This window comes from Podarcis erhardii (assembly GCF_964252035.2).
Source record: "Podarcis erhardii genome assembly, chromosome: 11".
NCBI classification, from domain to species: Eukaryota; Metazoa; Chordata; class Lepidosauria; order Squamata; family Lacertidae; genus Podarcis; species Podarcis erhardii.
In genome coordinates this window covers 28,862,303-28,877,149 of record NC_138501.1, presented here as the reverse complement: position 1 = coordinate 28,877,149, position 14,847 = coordinate 28,862,303, and the positions used below count along the sequence as shown (strand labels likewise).

Here is a 14,847-nt window from a genome sequence, read left to right as displayed (position 1 = left end):
GCTCTACAGCTTGACCCCGCAGTACGACCAGTCAGGCTCAAGGCCCGCCGGGTCCCATTCGCCCTGAAACCCCGTATAGACGAGGAATTGGACCGACTCGTGGAGCAAGGAGTGCTGGAGCCGGTGCCTAATGCCCCCTGGGAAACCCCAATCGTCACACCCGTCAAGCCTAATGGTTCGGTCCGCATCTGCGCAGACTACAAATGTACCATAAACAAGGCCCTCATGGCCCATGCATACCCAGTGCCAGTGGTCAGCCATGTCCTTGCCACCCTGGCTGGGTCGAAAATTTTTGGCAAGCTGGACTTGGCCCAAGCATATCAACAGCTGCCAGTAGATGAGGCCACAGCAGAGGCACAGACGATTGTGACGCACAGAGGAGCGTTCAGGGTAAAGCGGCTGCAATTCGGGGTCAGCGTGGCACCAGGCATATTCCAGAATCTAATGGACTCTCTCCTTAAAGGGATTCCTGGTGTCACCCCCTTCTTTGATGATGTGTTGATTGCCGGGCCCACACCAGAGGAGTTTGAGGACCGCCTCCGCACTGTTCTGCACCGTTTCCAGATGGCGGGTCTCAAGGTGAAGCGGAAAAAATGTCTACTAGGAGTGCCTCAAGTGGACTTTCTGGGATTTATGGTGGATGCAGAAGGGGTTCACCCGACTGGGGACAAGGTACGGGCCATTTGTGATGCCCCAGCGCCCAAGAACAAGACTGAACTTCAGGCCTTCTTGGGATTATTGAACTTTTACCATTCCTTCCTTCCCCACAAGGCGGCGGTAGCGGAGCCCCTACACAGACTCCTGGACAAGCGGGCCCCTTGGGTGTGGGGCCAGCGCCAGGAGGCCGCATTCCAGGCAGTCAAGGACTTGCTTGTCTCAAACTCGGTCTTGGCACACTTCGACGAGAGGCTGCCGGTGGTGCTAGCATGCGACGCCTCGCCCTATGGCATCGGCGCTGTCCTGGGACACCAACTCCCGGATGGAAGAGAGGTACCGGTAGCATACTTTTCCCAGACACTCAACGAAACCGAGCGGAACTACTCGCAAATCGACAAGGAGGGTCTGGCAATCGTGAAGGGAGTAAAAAAATTCCATGATTTCTTGTACGGGCGGCCCTTCACCGTGGTGACTGACCACAAGCCGTTGCTTGGCTTGTTTGCCCCCGAAAAGCAGACCCCCCAAGTGCTGTCTCCTCGCGTCCTCAGGTGGTCAATTTTCCTTGCCAGCTACCAGTATGCACTGATTCACCGCCCTGGAAAGGCGATGGGCCATGCAGACGCCCTCAGCAGGCTACCACTACCGGAAACAGGCCCCGACCCAGCACCTGCACAAGAGGTTATGAGCCTGGAGCTGCTTCCTGACCGCCCCATGCAGGCACAAGAAGTTGCACACCATTCCAAGAAAGATAGGGTCATCTCCCGGGTCCTGGACTGGGTGTGGAGGGGATGGCCCAGCCGCAGCCCCGGGCCAGAATTCGCCGGCTACACAACCCGCAAACATGAACTGTCAGCCCACAAGGGGTGCCTGTTATGGGGAAGCAGGGTCGTTGTTCCCCAGCCCCTCCGCAAAAGGGTCCTCACAGCCCTACACGAGACACACCCAGGGGTAGTAAGAATGAAGGCCCTTGCCAGGAGTTATGTGTGGTGGCCGGGGATCGACGGAGAGATAGAGGCCTGGGTCAAACACTGCCAGGCCTGCCAGGAATCCCGCCCAGATCCCCCAAGGGCCCCAGTCCAGTCCTGGGAGTCCGCCCGAGCACCATGGTCACGCCTGCATGTGGACTTCGCTGGCCCCTTTCAGGGGAAAACATTCTTCATAGTGGTGGACTCCTACACCAAATGGCTGGAAGTCGCACTGGTACCGTCCACTTCTACGTCCGCAGCCATCCGGGTACTACGCAGGCTGTTTGCAACCCACGGGCTCCCTGACACTCTCGTCTCAGACAACGGGACTGCATTTACATCAGGAGAATTTCAAACCTTCACAGTGCAGAACGCCATCCGCCACATCCGTTCGGCGCCATTCCACCCTGCCACCAATGGCCAAGCAGAACGCATGGTGCGGACCACCAAGGACACCCTTCGCCGCATGACGCAAGGGGATTGGGAGTACCGCCTTGCCACATTCCTTCTAGCACAGCACAGCACCCCCAGCTCAACGACTGGCCGGAGCCCCGCTGAACTACTAATGGGTCGGCGCCTTGCAATCAGATTGGACCGCCTTCACCCCGATAGAGCTCAGGATGAGGTAGTGGTGGGGGAAGGCAGGAACCCCCGGACCTTCGAGGCCCAGGACCCAGTGTACGCAAAGAATTTTGGGGCAGGCCCTGCATGGGTACCTGCCACAGTCACCAGGGTCACGGGCCCCGTGTCGTACGAGGTGCTAACAGATGGGGGGCAATGCTGGCGCCGCCACTGCGACCAGATACGGCGACGATTCCCGGGAGAAAACCAGGAGGAGGAGGACAGGTCAGAGGAGTCCCAAGGGAACAGTGGGGCAGTGAGGCCCATAGAGCAGCAGGGGCAAGCAGGAGAGGCAGAATCAGTAAATACAGAGAGGACCCGCGAGGCCGAAAGGACACCGGAACCAGAACCACGACTGAGCGAGCCGGTTGCGCCAGACCAAACAGCCCCATCCTTGGAACACGAGCCAGAACCTGAACCCCGGACCAGGGAACACCCCAGGCCGCAACGCACACGTAGGCCACCGGCGTACCTTGAGGACTATGAATGTGACCTTCCGGGCAGGACTGGAACTTAGAGGGGAGGGGTGTTATGTACTGAGTTGAATAGGATCCAAACTGCAGCAGTCTGATTGGTCCTAGAACAATAGGCTCCAAAAGGCAGCAGTCTGATTGGTCCTAGAACAATAGGATTCAGAATGCAGCAGTCTGATTGGTCCTAGAACAATGCAGCAGTATGATTGGTTAGCAGGAACCACCCAATCATGCTCCAGATAGAAGTGAATCCACAACCTGATTGGCCTACAGTAGAATCCTGGAATTAGCCAATCATGTGCAGCCCATTGTGTAAATAATGTATATAAAGCAGATACTTTGAGGGGACATTCATTCATTCCTCCTCACCACTATGAGCTGAATAAAGAGCATGAAATCACTTTGCGACTCTGAGTATATTTCAGAAGCAAATGGTGAATGTGTGGATGTTGGGGGGAAACAAGCATCTTAAGTCAGGGTGGGGAACCTCTAGATGCTTTTGGACTCCAGGTCTTCTCAGCTCCACTCATTATGGCCAGTGATGAGGAAGATGCCTTTTGTAGTTCAAAAACATCTGGAGGGGCACAGGTTTCCCACGCCTGGAAATCTTGAGATGGGGCTGGAAGGGGGGCAGTCTTGCTCCCTCTCCGCATGTACAATTTATAATAATTCAACAGCCCTATATTTTAAGCAAAATGCTTGATTAACCTGGAGGTAGGCTGTATGAATTGTGTATTGATTTGTAATGATTTGTTGGGTCTCTGGACCGTAATAAAGATTGATTGAATAATTGAACAGACCTTAATTTTGTGTGTGTGTGACCAGTACAAGCTAAAGCATGGTTCAGGTACAGAATCCCCTAAAACAGCCTTTGCAAACTTGATGCCCTCTATAGTTGTTTCAGACTACAACTCCCATGAGCTCTAGCCAACACAAAGATGCTCATCTCCCCTTTACACTTCATGTATCCCTTTGCTAGGAAAGCTAGTGTCAGTACAACACACATGCCTGCCACCACGATGGTGGCTTTTAGAGAGGGCTGCCATATGTCCGGATTTTCCCAAACATTGCTGGGATTTCAAAGGCAGAAGTGGCATCTGGGGGGAATTTCTGGAAGGTGGTGGTTTGTCCTAGATCTTCGGCGAGTAAGCCAAAAAATCACGCTTATTTGTTGAAAGCTCAAAAACTTCCAAGTTTCCCTTAAAAAACCCAAAACAACTTTTGGGGTGTCCTGCTTTTTACTTTTTGAAATATGGCAACCCTACTTTTAGAACAAAGCCTGGGAAACCTCAGTTTAAAGCCCTGCCAATCCAAACTCAGAGTGACCGGAGGCAAGTTACTGTCTTTATAAGATGGACAGATTGCATTAAGTCACATCGCAGATGCATGAGGATTGTAAAGTGCTGTGGATATGTTTGTGATATGTCTGAAGAATGCACTTTGTCCTTATCACAGGCTTTCCTTCAGCTTGCAGATATATTTGGCAACCCAGGAAACAGCAGTTTAATTAGAATTCCTGGAAAGGATAATGTCCCCTTTCTGGAAAGCTTCTGCCAGTCAGTGCGGACCATCCTGAGCTAGATGGACCACCAGGACAGTGGTTGGTTGGGAGTCTAACAGGGGCGATGGTTTTTCAAGAAGAGCATCCCTATACACCTTGTAACCCATCCTCCCATGGGGGGGGGTGTTCACACGACACCCCCAAATCCCACAACCCATCACAGGGGTTAGAGAGCCAGTGCGGTGCAGTAGTTAAGAGGGTTGGACTAGGGCCTGGGAGAGACCAAGGTTCAAATCCCCTCTTGGCCATGAAGCTCAGGGGGTGACCCTGGGCCTGCCCCGGGACTGTTGTGAGGTTTAATTGAGGCAGAGAACCATGCACATCCCCTTGAGCTCCTTGGAGAAAAGATGGGCTATAAATGCAATAAAACAAAAACTAATTAATCAGAACGCCGTATGGTACATATTAGAGAAAAAGAGAGGGGGGTCTCCATCCTTGTCCCACTGAAACCAGTTGCTCTCCCAGCTTGGGCGACGGAAGGCGGGAAGGTCCCCTGCTCCAGCTGCCCGGCCGCCTCTCCGGCATCCCCGGCGAGGGGCTGAAGGAGGCCGCGCTCTGCCGAGCCTCTTGGGACTTGCTGAGTCCGGCAGGAGGCTGTGGGAGGGGGCGGAGGCGAGGCGGGCGCAGGGAAGCCGCCGCCGCCGCCGCCGCCGCTCCTCCTGCCCCCCTTTGGCTCGGGGCTCGTCTGCCTTGGCGAACCTCGCCTTGCGCTGGAGGGAAGAGCCCTCCTCTCGGAGAGGCAGGGCAGGGCCCCTCCTCTGGAGCGCTGACGGTACCATGATATAATAATGATGGGTGGCGGAGCCCGCATTTGAACTTGCAGGGAAAGCGGGCTGGGTGCATCTGGGTGCCTGCAGCTCCCCAAGCCGGACTTCCACAGCCGGGGATCAGGTGTTCACCACCGGGGGGGTCACGAGGAGAAAAACTCCCGAGCCTGGACCAGCGACTAAGAAGCCCAGGGCTTGCATGAGGGCACTTCTGGATTAACAAGCACGCTGTGGTTTTTATTTTTATTTTTGGGTGCTCCTTTCCAATCGTTCTTTTTTTCCCTTGATTTTTTTTTTCAGTCTCTGCAATAAACTTCTTTAAAAGGTAACTATACCCTCCCCTCTAATTTTCTGCATTTGTCGGGTGGGGAAGGTTCCCACCATCTAGGATTCCGCTGCTGTGGCCACTCCAGTTTACCTGTGAAACAAAGAGTTTGGGGAAAGAGAAAAGGGGGCGAGGCGGAAGGAGTGGATTGTTACTTAAAGAAAAAGAAAATCTACGGATCTGGGGCGCAAAGCAAAAGGGTTCCTTTTTGGTGGGAACCACAAGTTCTGGGGAGGGGGGGTGGGAAAGAGAGAGAGAACAAAGAAAAGTGAAAAGAATGGAGGAAGTGTGTGTGGCCGGAGTAATTGAATGGCAGGCAAGGTAGAGTTGGGAGTTTGGCGGCTCTCAAACGGTTAATGGCAGGGGGAGAGAGAGAGAGAGAAAGAAAGAGAGAGAAGTCTTTGTAGGGGTTTGAATGCACAAAGCGGCGCTGGAGGAAGGAGGTGGTAGAAAGCCGGGTGGGTTTCATTATTATTACGATGATTATTGCACTGATCAGGTTCGGCTGAATGGGCTTGAACAGCCCGCGAGGACGGTGGTGGCGAGGATGAGAGACCGCTTCCCAGCCAAGCTGAGGTGGCTTGGGGGATTCCTGGGAAGCAGCCTTCCTCCTCCTCCTCCTCCTCCTCCGGTTGGGGTGGGGGTCTCGGGAGATCTCCTGGGAAAAGGGGATAACAGAGAACAGAAACCCTCCAGCCCCACTGGTAGGCGACCAGGAGGAGGAAAGGGGGTCTCCCTCTCGTCCCCTCCCCATGGCACCCCCAGCCGGCTTCAACTGGTCTTGGGGAACATTTCCACGTTTCTTTTCCACCGTCCTTCTCCTGCTCACCCATCGACACCTTTTTTGTGTGTTTTAAAGTGTGCGGGGAGAGAAATAGGGACGTTGAACTGGCGGGGGAAGCCCCTCCGATGAAGCAGGAAAGCGTTGGGGAAGTGACCGGAATTCCCTTTGCATCGGCATTTGGTTCAGAAAGAAACGTGTCTGTCTATCTCTAATCAGTTTCCTACCCTGATTTCCGAAAGGAGTTGCTGGAAAGGAGTTCAAGAGGCTAGAACGCTTTGTGGAAGCGGGAGGGAGGGGGAGATTAAGGGGGGGGGGGAAAGAGCCAACCCCCAAACTTTAATCTTGACCCACTGCTCCAGATTGCAAAACGCATCATCCCGAGGGGGAGGCAACTCCATCCAGAACTGAGTTCAGACTTGGCAGGTCAGAAAGAGCGAATGTGCAACATGGAAAAAACTGAGGGTGGGTGTGGTGGTGGTGCGGGGGGGGGGGAAGGGGATGGAAAGAGTAAGAGTTTTGTTTTCGTGCACTGAAACGTTGTGTCGGAGGATGGAGCGTTGTTTTGTCTGCTTCGGGCCGGTTGCTTATGTTTCAGGCGTGCTGGAGGAGGAGGAGGAGGAGGAGGCGGGCGGGGTGGAGAGGATCTTTCCCCGCTCGGGTTTGCTTTTGGTGCGCGCCTGTGTCTCTGCACAAGGGAGTTTGCGTCCGGGGGAGAAGCTCCTCCGAGGTTTCTCCTGTGCAAAAGGAGCGATGTGCAACTTCCCAAGGCACCGCCAGCCCCTCTGGCGGGCTCCAAAATGTCACCGGGGGTGGGGCGGCGGCGGGTCAGGATTTTCTCCGCGGCAGGAAAAGTCTATGTCATCGCCATTGGTTCGGCAAGGAACTGCTTCTTTCCCCAGCCCAGCTGCTTTCTTTTAGACAGACTCCCCACCCCTCCCAGTCCGGGTGGGGGGGGGGAAGGGATTTTTTTGGGCAGATTTTTTAAAAAGTTGGCTGGAGGGGGGGAGCCCATCCAAAGACGCCCCCGCGCATCCTCCTCCTTCCAGGGTCCGGGACGCGATCTCTTCTTCCCCATTTTACAGGAAGTCCCGCTTGAGCAAATGAATGGGCCGCTTTGCAAAGAGGGCTCCGCCGCTTGCAGCTTCCTGGTCCAGTCCCTTTCGGGTTCCGATGGACCACGCTTTAAAAATCCCAGGACGTAGAAAGGGCAGGTTTGAAAGCGCGGAGCGCTCACCTCATCCACCCCGAAGTCGGAAATCTAGGAATCGGACGCTTTTTTGATGGACCCTCGGCTCCCCCTGCTGGGGAAACTGCGAAGGAAAGCTGGAGGCGGGGAAGGGAAAGTTCATTCACACAAGCTGGCTGTATTCTTGCGCAAGCTGCTTCTCTCGCTAGGGAGAACACGATACTTGCACGCATTGCGCTACCTTGGGGATTCTTAATGCCATAAGAGATCACCAATTAATGCCTTCTAGCCGTCTTCCCGATCATTTAGCAAGTTTTTTTTACGGTTCCTTTCCATGTTCAACTTTTCTTGTACTTGGAACGGAATGTTATTTCCGTAGGGAATAAACGTTCCGTACGTACCACAAACGTTGTGGGGAATAAATTTTGCTATTGTAACGAAAAGATAACTTATCAGTTCATTCAAGCTCCGTTTGAACCGGCTTAATTTGAGCCAGGGATCTCAGATTTTATCTATTTATTTAATGCCGGAGCGAAAGTCTGGAGCATGTGAAAAGTAATAATACAGAGGCGTGGACTCCGGACTAGTTTGATGACTGCATCAAGCGTTTAGCAATGCCTTTGCATGTGTGAATGAATGAGCCTTTGCACATCACAAAGAGAATATTCACACATCCGGGCACGTCCTAGCATTTTGAAGATAACTCTTATTTTCAGCGGAGCCAGTTCACACGCTGGATTTAAAAAGCCGCATGCACGTGGGAACTGACTCCTTGAGCATAGTCAGGGTGTGTGTGTGTGTTTGGAGGGGGTGCTGTGGGGTGGGGGGGCGTTCTTTCCTGCTGCACACATCTGGAAGTAGGGATCGGGCTTTCAAGTAAGGAGGCAAGTCTTTCCGGCAGACTTTATTTATTTTCATGCAGCCAGGCTGCGGTATCTGTATCTCTCCAGATGTTTCGGGACTCCCAACTCCCACCAACATGACCATTGGGCAGGAATGATGACGGGCCACCCACCGGCTCCGAGTCCCTGCCACAGAGCATTGTCAGGGTACAAGACCCGGAGTTGCTTAGTCTTATGTCCGCGAGGAGCATACCGTTGGAAACAGGAACCCCAGCTGCCCCCAACCTTTCCGTTCATCTTGCCTCTGACCAACTTTCCTATTCCACGCGGACTCCCTTGAGTCGAATTTTTGCTTCCTTCCCACTTAATGGTCCGAGTCCTTTCTCTTTCTTTCAAAAATGGAAACGAAACCAACACGTGATAAGAAGCCCCTGTTGGGATCTTCTGGACCCGAGGCTTTTAGGGAGTGATGCGTAATAAGACGCGCTCCAAGACAGGCAGCGAAACCTACGTTTCCTTGGCTTGTTCCGCTTTTCTTCCGGAGCGGGCGGGCGCGAAAGGGCGAAGAGATCCCACAGACTCCTCCTAGACTCTGCACAAATGCAGTTTCCGATGAAGATGGGTCCCGCCTCTGAGAACGGGGGCAGAAGGGATAGTGTCACATTTCGGATTTGATTCCCAATGGAGATGGAGCCAGGAATCTGGCAAAAAGGCTGAGCAGTCCCAGCCAGCTGTTGTTAAAAATAAAATAAATCCGGGATCCGTAATGCGCCCCTTTTCCACTCCCCATAGCAGAGCAGGACCTGGGGGTGGGGGGTGCGCCCTGGGCGTCGCCTCCTGCCTATTCCCGCCTTGCCTGGGAGCGGGAGCCTGGGGGGTCTGGTTCCCCCGGAGCCACGTGGACTGAGGAGGTTCAGCTGGGAAGCAGTCTTGCTCCTCCTTTGTCCTTGGCTGTCTCGTATGAAGTTAGGAGCTGCTGCAGAGCAGTTTGCCCGGCGCCTTTTGTCTAACGACCACAAGACCCAGGAGAGAGACAGGGAGAGAGGGAGAGGGAGAGAAGGGCTGAAAGTCAGAGAGGTGACCCGGGAGTTGGCGTTCGGAGACGCTCACGGAATATTAAGGTCGTCTGCAACAGCGGCTGCGGAAGGCGGGTTGCTTTATTAGCGACATGGCCAGGCTGAATGGGGGTGGCAGGGGAGGACACGGGCAAGTGGAAAGAGGCCACCGTGGGGCGAGGTGCCATTGCGAGCAATTGCCAGGATTAGCTGGTTTGTTCCCCCACCCCCACCCCCAACCCAAGAGTGCAGTGGGAGACTTTCCTGGTTTGCTATGACATCAGCTTCAGAAGACAGCCAATGAAACTGCTTGCTTCACATGCATGAAGCAGACAAAGAATGTCTTAGGTGGGAGCAGGAGGAGAGGCCCGCTGAATCAGACCAAGCAAAAGGTCTGTCTCCTTCAGCATCCTGTTTCCCACAGGGACCGCCCAAATGCTTTGGGAAAGCAGGCCATAAAAGCAACAGCCCTCTTCCGTTGTTTTAATCCCCCACCATCTGGAACTCAGAGGTATAGTGCCCTGAATCTGGAGGCTCCATCTAGTCACCCTGACTTACAGTCAGAGATTGACATTTTTGTCGTTGATTTGTCTTAGTCCTCTTTTAAAACTGGATTGTAGTGGGGATTGGGAATGGCTGGTGAAGTAGGTTGTTGCCTTCAGAATAGCAGGGCCATGTGAAAAATGTTTAAATATATCCCAGCACAATTTCAAGTATCACAGCACAGTTAACACTTTTTCTCTCTCTCTTTGGCGTTGAAAACCAACATCGCTAGTCTTTTGAGCCTGTTCTACAGCAAGTGGTTAGGATCAATGTATTGCACAGCACAGGGATATGGTAACACCCCACCCCAGTAATTCACTTGTTATTGCTGTGTACATTGAGCTACCTGGGGCACATGAGGAATGAGGATACTATAGAATATATCAGGGCAGCACAACCAATATATTTTGTGTCATCTTCCTTAAGAGGCCAGCTTGCCTTTAAAAAACAATCACCATTAGGTCATCTAATGGTTATATATAGGGTAGATATGAATCATAAATTGCCTTTTATGTACCACTGCTCTGACCTGACCAATTGTACCTTTACATATCATCCGCATACTGCCAGCTCTCAAAGGCATGTTGTCACCCTAGGAAAACGACATCCTCTCAGCTGACATTCCCCAATTGTCCACATGTAGACACACAGGCCCTGCAAGCAGTTGCACAGAGACTCATTGCAACACTCCCAACAACTCATCCTTGCTACTGGTATCCCTGGAATTGCTCTCCACAGCTGATGTTGCTTCCATCCCCCTTGCACCAAGCTCTGGAGCCTAATTTTCTTGTGACTTTGTCTGGAGCCTTCAGGATTCCTTGATAGATTCTGCCTCCCCCTCTGTCAATGGGCTTCATGCCTCCCCCTTGGAATTTCAAGGGTACCCAAAGTATGTTGTAATGACCTAGACACCCAACAGCTGAATGATGTCAAATTTGATGAAACTCGTTACCTGTTTGGAAGGGAAGGGGCACAAGAACTCCCTTTTCCAATGGGGGGGGGGACTGAAAGGGAGCCATATTCAGCCACACCACAATGTTCCAAAGCAATGCACCAGTTCTATCAAACCCGACAGCATGTTCCCCACAGAGCACAAAGTGCACAAATGTGTGACCCTGTCCTTCTAGAATTTGGATGGGAAATTATGGGCTTAGAATGACCCTCCACTGCCATGGCAGGGGGTTTCTAAATGCACAGAGATTCTCCTTCTACTTTGCTCCCCCTCCCAGTTCTCCATGCAGACTCTGACTTTGTACATAAATATGATTTAGTCATTAGTACTTATTTATCATCATGCGTTAAGTCCTAGTCGGCAAACATCACAGGAGGCCAATAAACACTTTGAAATAGTCAAGAGTGCAAAGGCAAATAGGACCAGGGGTCAAGATGGAGGCACTGACCCAGGTAATCTTCTCAGTAATCCTTGCTGAGAGAGATGCCAGGCTGGGAACTCAAGGGTGGACTGAGCCTCAGTGATGGATAGGCAGCAATGATGTAACCACTTGGGTAGATATGCAAATGAGGAGTCCTGCAGTGATGGAATGATCAGACAGTGCCTTTGTGTGGAGATGGGAGCAGTCCTCTTTCGTAGACTCCCTCCAGTTCCGATGTTGTCGCATCCCATGGCAGCCTATCAATGGCCATGTTCCCGCTGATGATCAGAATGAAAGAGCTCTCTATATGGAGGGACATTCCAGGTGCAGGATTAGCAGGAAAGGAGATGGATGTCTGCCACTGCTGCTGCTGCAACGACATGAATGTTATGATGACTGCCTCAGTGTATGGGGACAGACGGTGATATGAATCGGAGAAGTTTGGCATAACGTAGAGTTCAGCACAGGCCTCCGTGAGCAAGCCAGTATTCATCATCATTCAGTCCTCCCTGTACTGAAACAGGATGAACATGTGGGATTGCTTTCACACACCTCTTTATCCTCGGACCTTTTGAGATATTCCATCATTCAGGGATATCCCACACAATGTGGAAAAGAGATGTTTGCATCATGTGTTGCAGCAGAGAACACAATGCCATTTGAAGCTGACCTGAGTGCTTGCAAACAAACCTTGTGCAATAACAAAGTGCCTAGGAGCTGGGCATTTGTTGTCTCTTTAAATCATAGAATCATGGAATTGTAGAAATGGAAGGGACCATGAGGGTCATCTAGTCCAACCCCCTGCAATGGCTGGAATATTTCAAATAGGTTTCTCTTTTCAGAACTGATTGTGTGCACTGGGCATACAGTAGTCATTTCTTTTCTGTATCATCTGAAACATCCTTCCTATTTCCTTGTCACATGAAATGGGAAGAGTGTCCCTGATACAATTTTTGGGGGGTGGGTGGGTGGGAAGAGTATCTTATCATTTCAAACTTTAATATTTAAATCTGATGTTCCTCTAGCACATTCATGTTTTTGCATGCCAGCCTTATTGCAGAAGGATTCTTAATACGGTGGCGGCTAACAGGTATCCCTACTAATGCATTTGAAAGATCCATACTTCATTATATCTTTGCAGATTATAGGAATATTTAGCAACTTGGCGATAGATGGGGGTGAATCCGAATAGTTTTATTGTGTAGTTTTGAAGATTCTTGTTAACAGCTTTTTAAAAAGGCTTGACCCACTTGAAGAATGGAGAGCAGATATTCTAGGACAGACTTTGTCAGCCTGGGGCCCTCCAAATGTTCCCAGCTTCTGGCCTTTGGCTGTGCTGGTGAGGCTGATGGGAACTGAAGTCCAAAACATCTGGAGAGGTTGAAGAAGGCTGCTCCAGGCACTTTCGAGGCTACATCTGCACTATACATTTAAAGCAGGATCGTAGTACTTTAAACAGGCATGGCTGTCCCCAAAGAATCCTGGGAGCTGTCATTTGTTGATGGGAGAGCTGAAATTCCCCCTAGCAAGCTAATTTCTCCGAATTTCCCTAGGAAAGAGGGAGCAATTTCTAAACAACTTTGGGAACTGTAGCTCTGTGAGGAGATTAGGGTTCTCCTAATGCTCTGCACCCTTAACAAACTACAGCTCCCAGGATTATTTGGGGGAAGCCACAACTGTTAAAATAGCATAATAGTGTTTTAAATGTCTGGTGTGGAGATGGACAGATTCATTAAAATATCAATACCCAGGAGCAGTGCTATTTTTATAGGAAAAAATGTGTCTGGACTCACCATGAACACTTTCCTTGTTCTCTTAGAATGTCGATGGTGCCCACCTGAGAGGTGCTAGAACCAGGGCTTTTTTCAGCTGGAACTCGCTGGAACTGTACTGGCCTATAAGTAAAAGAAACCCAAACTCCACCGTAGAGCAATATTTTTTATTAGGCCAACCAACATGCCATAAAACTGTGTGCAAACATTTTGAGTTCTTCAGAACTCTTCATCAGACCAGATGCTGCCAGATGTTTCACCACCAGCCAACTCTCCCTCCCTCACACTTCCTTTGTTTACCATAGTATGATGAGTTATGGAGAACTCAAAAGCTTCCACACTCTTTTTGCGACATTCTAGTTGGCCTAAGGAAGGCATTGCCTTAATATGAATTTGGGGTTTTGTTTTTTTTACACGTTAGCTAAAAGGAGAGAGAGATTTGACCAAATGACTGTCCTTGGGCAAGGCATTCTACTCCTAAGAATACACCCTCCAATGTTTCTCCAATGAAAAAAGGGACTTCCTAAGGGAAAGCAGGACATTCCAGGATCAAATCAGAAACCAGGATGGCTTCTGTAAATCTGGGACTGTCTCTAGAATATAGGGACACTTGGAGGGTCTGAGTAAGGAACCCCTTTCTACCCACCCATCTATCCAAAGCGGGCCAAAAGTCTGCTAGGCTGGCTTTCCTCACAGCAAAATAATAATGCTGTAGAATTATTATTATTATTTATTGAATATATATACTCCGCTCAATACCCAGAGGTCTCAGGGCAGTTCACAGAACAAAATCAAAATATAAAACCACAAAATATATAATCAAAATAAAACCCAGAAGCTAATAGAGTGGTACCTCGAGTTACAGATGCTTCAGGTTACAGATGCTTCAGGTTACAGACTCCGCTAACCCAGAAATAGTACCTCGGGTTAAAAACTTTGCTTCAGAATGAGAACAGAAATCGCACTGCAGCGGCACGGCGGCAGTGGGAGGCCCCATTAGCTAAAGTGGTACCTCAGGTTAAGAACAGTTTCAGCTTAAGAACGGACCTCCAGAACAAATTATGTTCTTAACCTGAGGTACCACTGTACCCCCCCCCAGAAGGTGCTTCAGCACATGGAGCCCCTTCTCTGCCTTGCTTACTTCCAAGATACCATGGGTCACGGCTCAGACAGGCTGTGGCTCGTTCTGGTCCTCTAAATCCATGCTTCCAACTCTCATACCTGGACTAGGGTGAGCTGATCCCAGCGGGAGAAGTGTCAGCAGAGGTAGTGGCTGCTAAGAGAGGCCCAGTGAGCCCAGTGCCAGCCCCACCTGCCTGGCATTGGTCAGGGGCTGTGGGGGTGCCTGCCCAGGATGTGCTGCCCACCCTTCCCCTGAAGCACCTGGGCTGGTGACAGAGACTCTGCCCTGGCAAGGCTAGAGCCACACACAATATGGTGGAGTTGAGCACTGCTGCCGCTACAGGTAGCCACCACCTTGGCACATCCGGGGCTCCCGTCCCAGTACTCTCCCTGGGGCTACCAAAATCAGCTTTGCGGGCCATGTGTGGCCCATGGGCTGTGTGTTGGACCACTTCCGGTTTAGTTGGAGTCTCCGTTATTGTAATCCATTGGTTTGGGTCCTACCCTTTAGAGCAGGTACAAACTACCGGCAGCTAGATCCATCTGTGACTGAATGTTTCCTTGCTTTAGTTGTGCAGAGTCTCTGGCTGCATTCAGACGACACTTTATTCTGTATTCTCAATTTCCTTATTGGATAATTTCTGTGTTTTATGTGCTCTTTCACATGTTGCAAAAGCAACTTCTGAAAATCGGGATTCAATGGAAGTTAAGCACTCATTCTATTTTAATTGCTTCCAGAAAAAATCCATTTGCAACCTCGTTAACCTAGAAAATCGTGGGAGCTTTGTGTTGTAATTTTCC

At 51.0% G+C, this 14,847-nt stretch overlaps 1 protein-coding gene across 3 annotated transcripts in view; it reads left to right on the top strand.

The window, feature by feature from the left end:
- The first annotated feature begins 4,909 nt into the window (after positions 1-4,909).
- VCAN (versican) overlaps positions 4,910-14,847 on the top strand; it is a 128,793-nt gene continuing 118,855 nt past the window's right edge. The window contains exon 1 of one of the 3 annotated variants that reach the window (XM_081881162.1): positions 4,910-5,369. The gene's annotated coding sequence lies outside the window, so the exon portion shown is untranslated. Of the gene's footprint in view, positions 5,370-6,555; positions 6,577-14,847 lie in introns of those variants that run through there. The other 2 variants (XM_081881164.1, XM_081881163.1) reach the window with 2 other exon arrangements.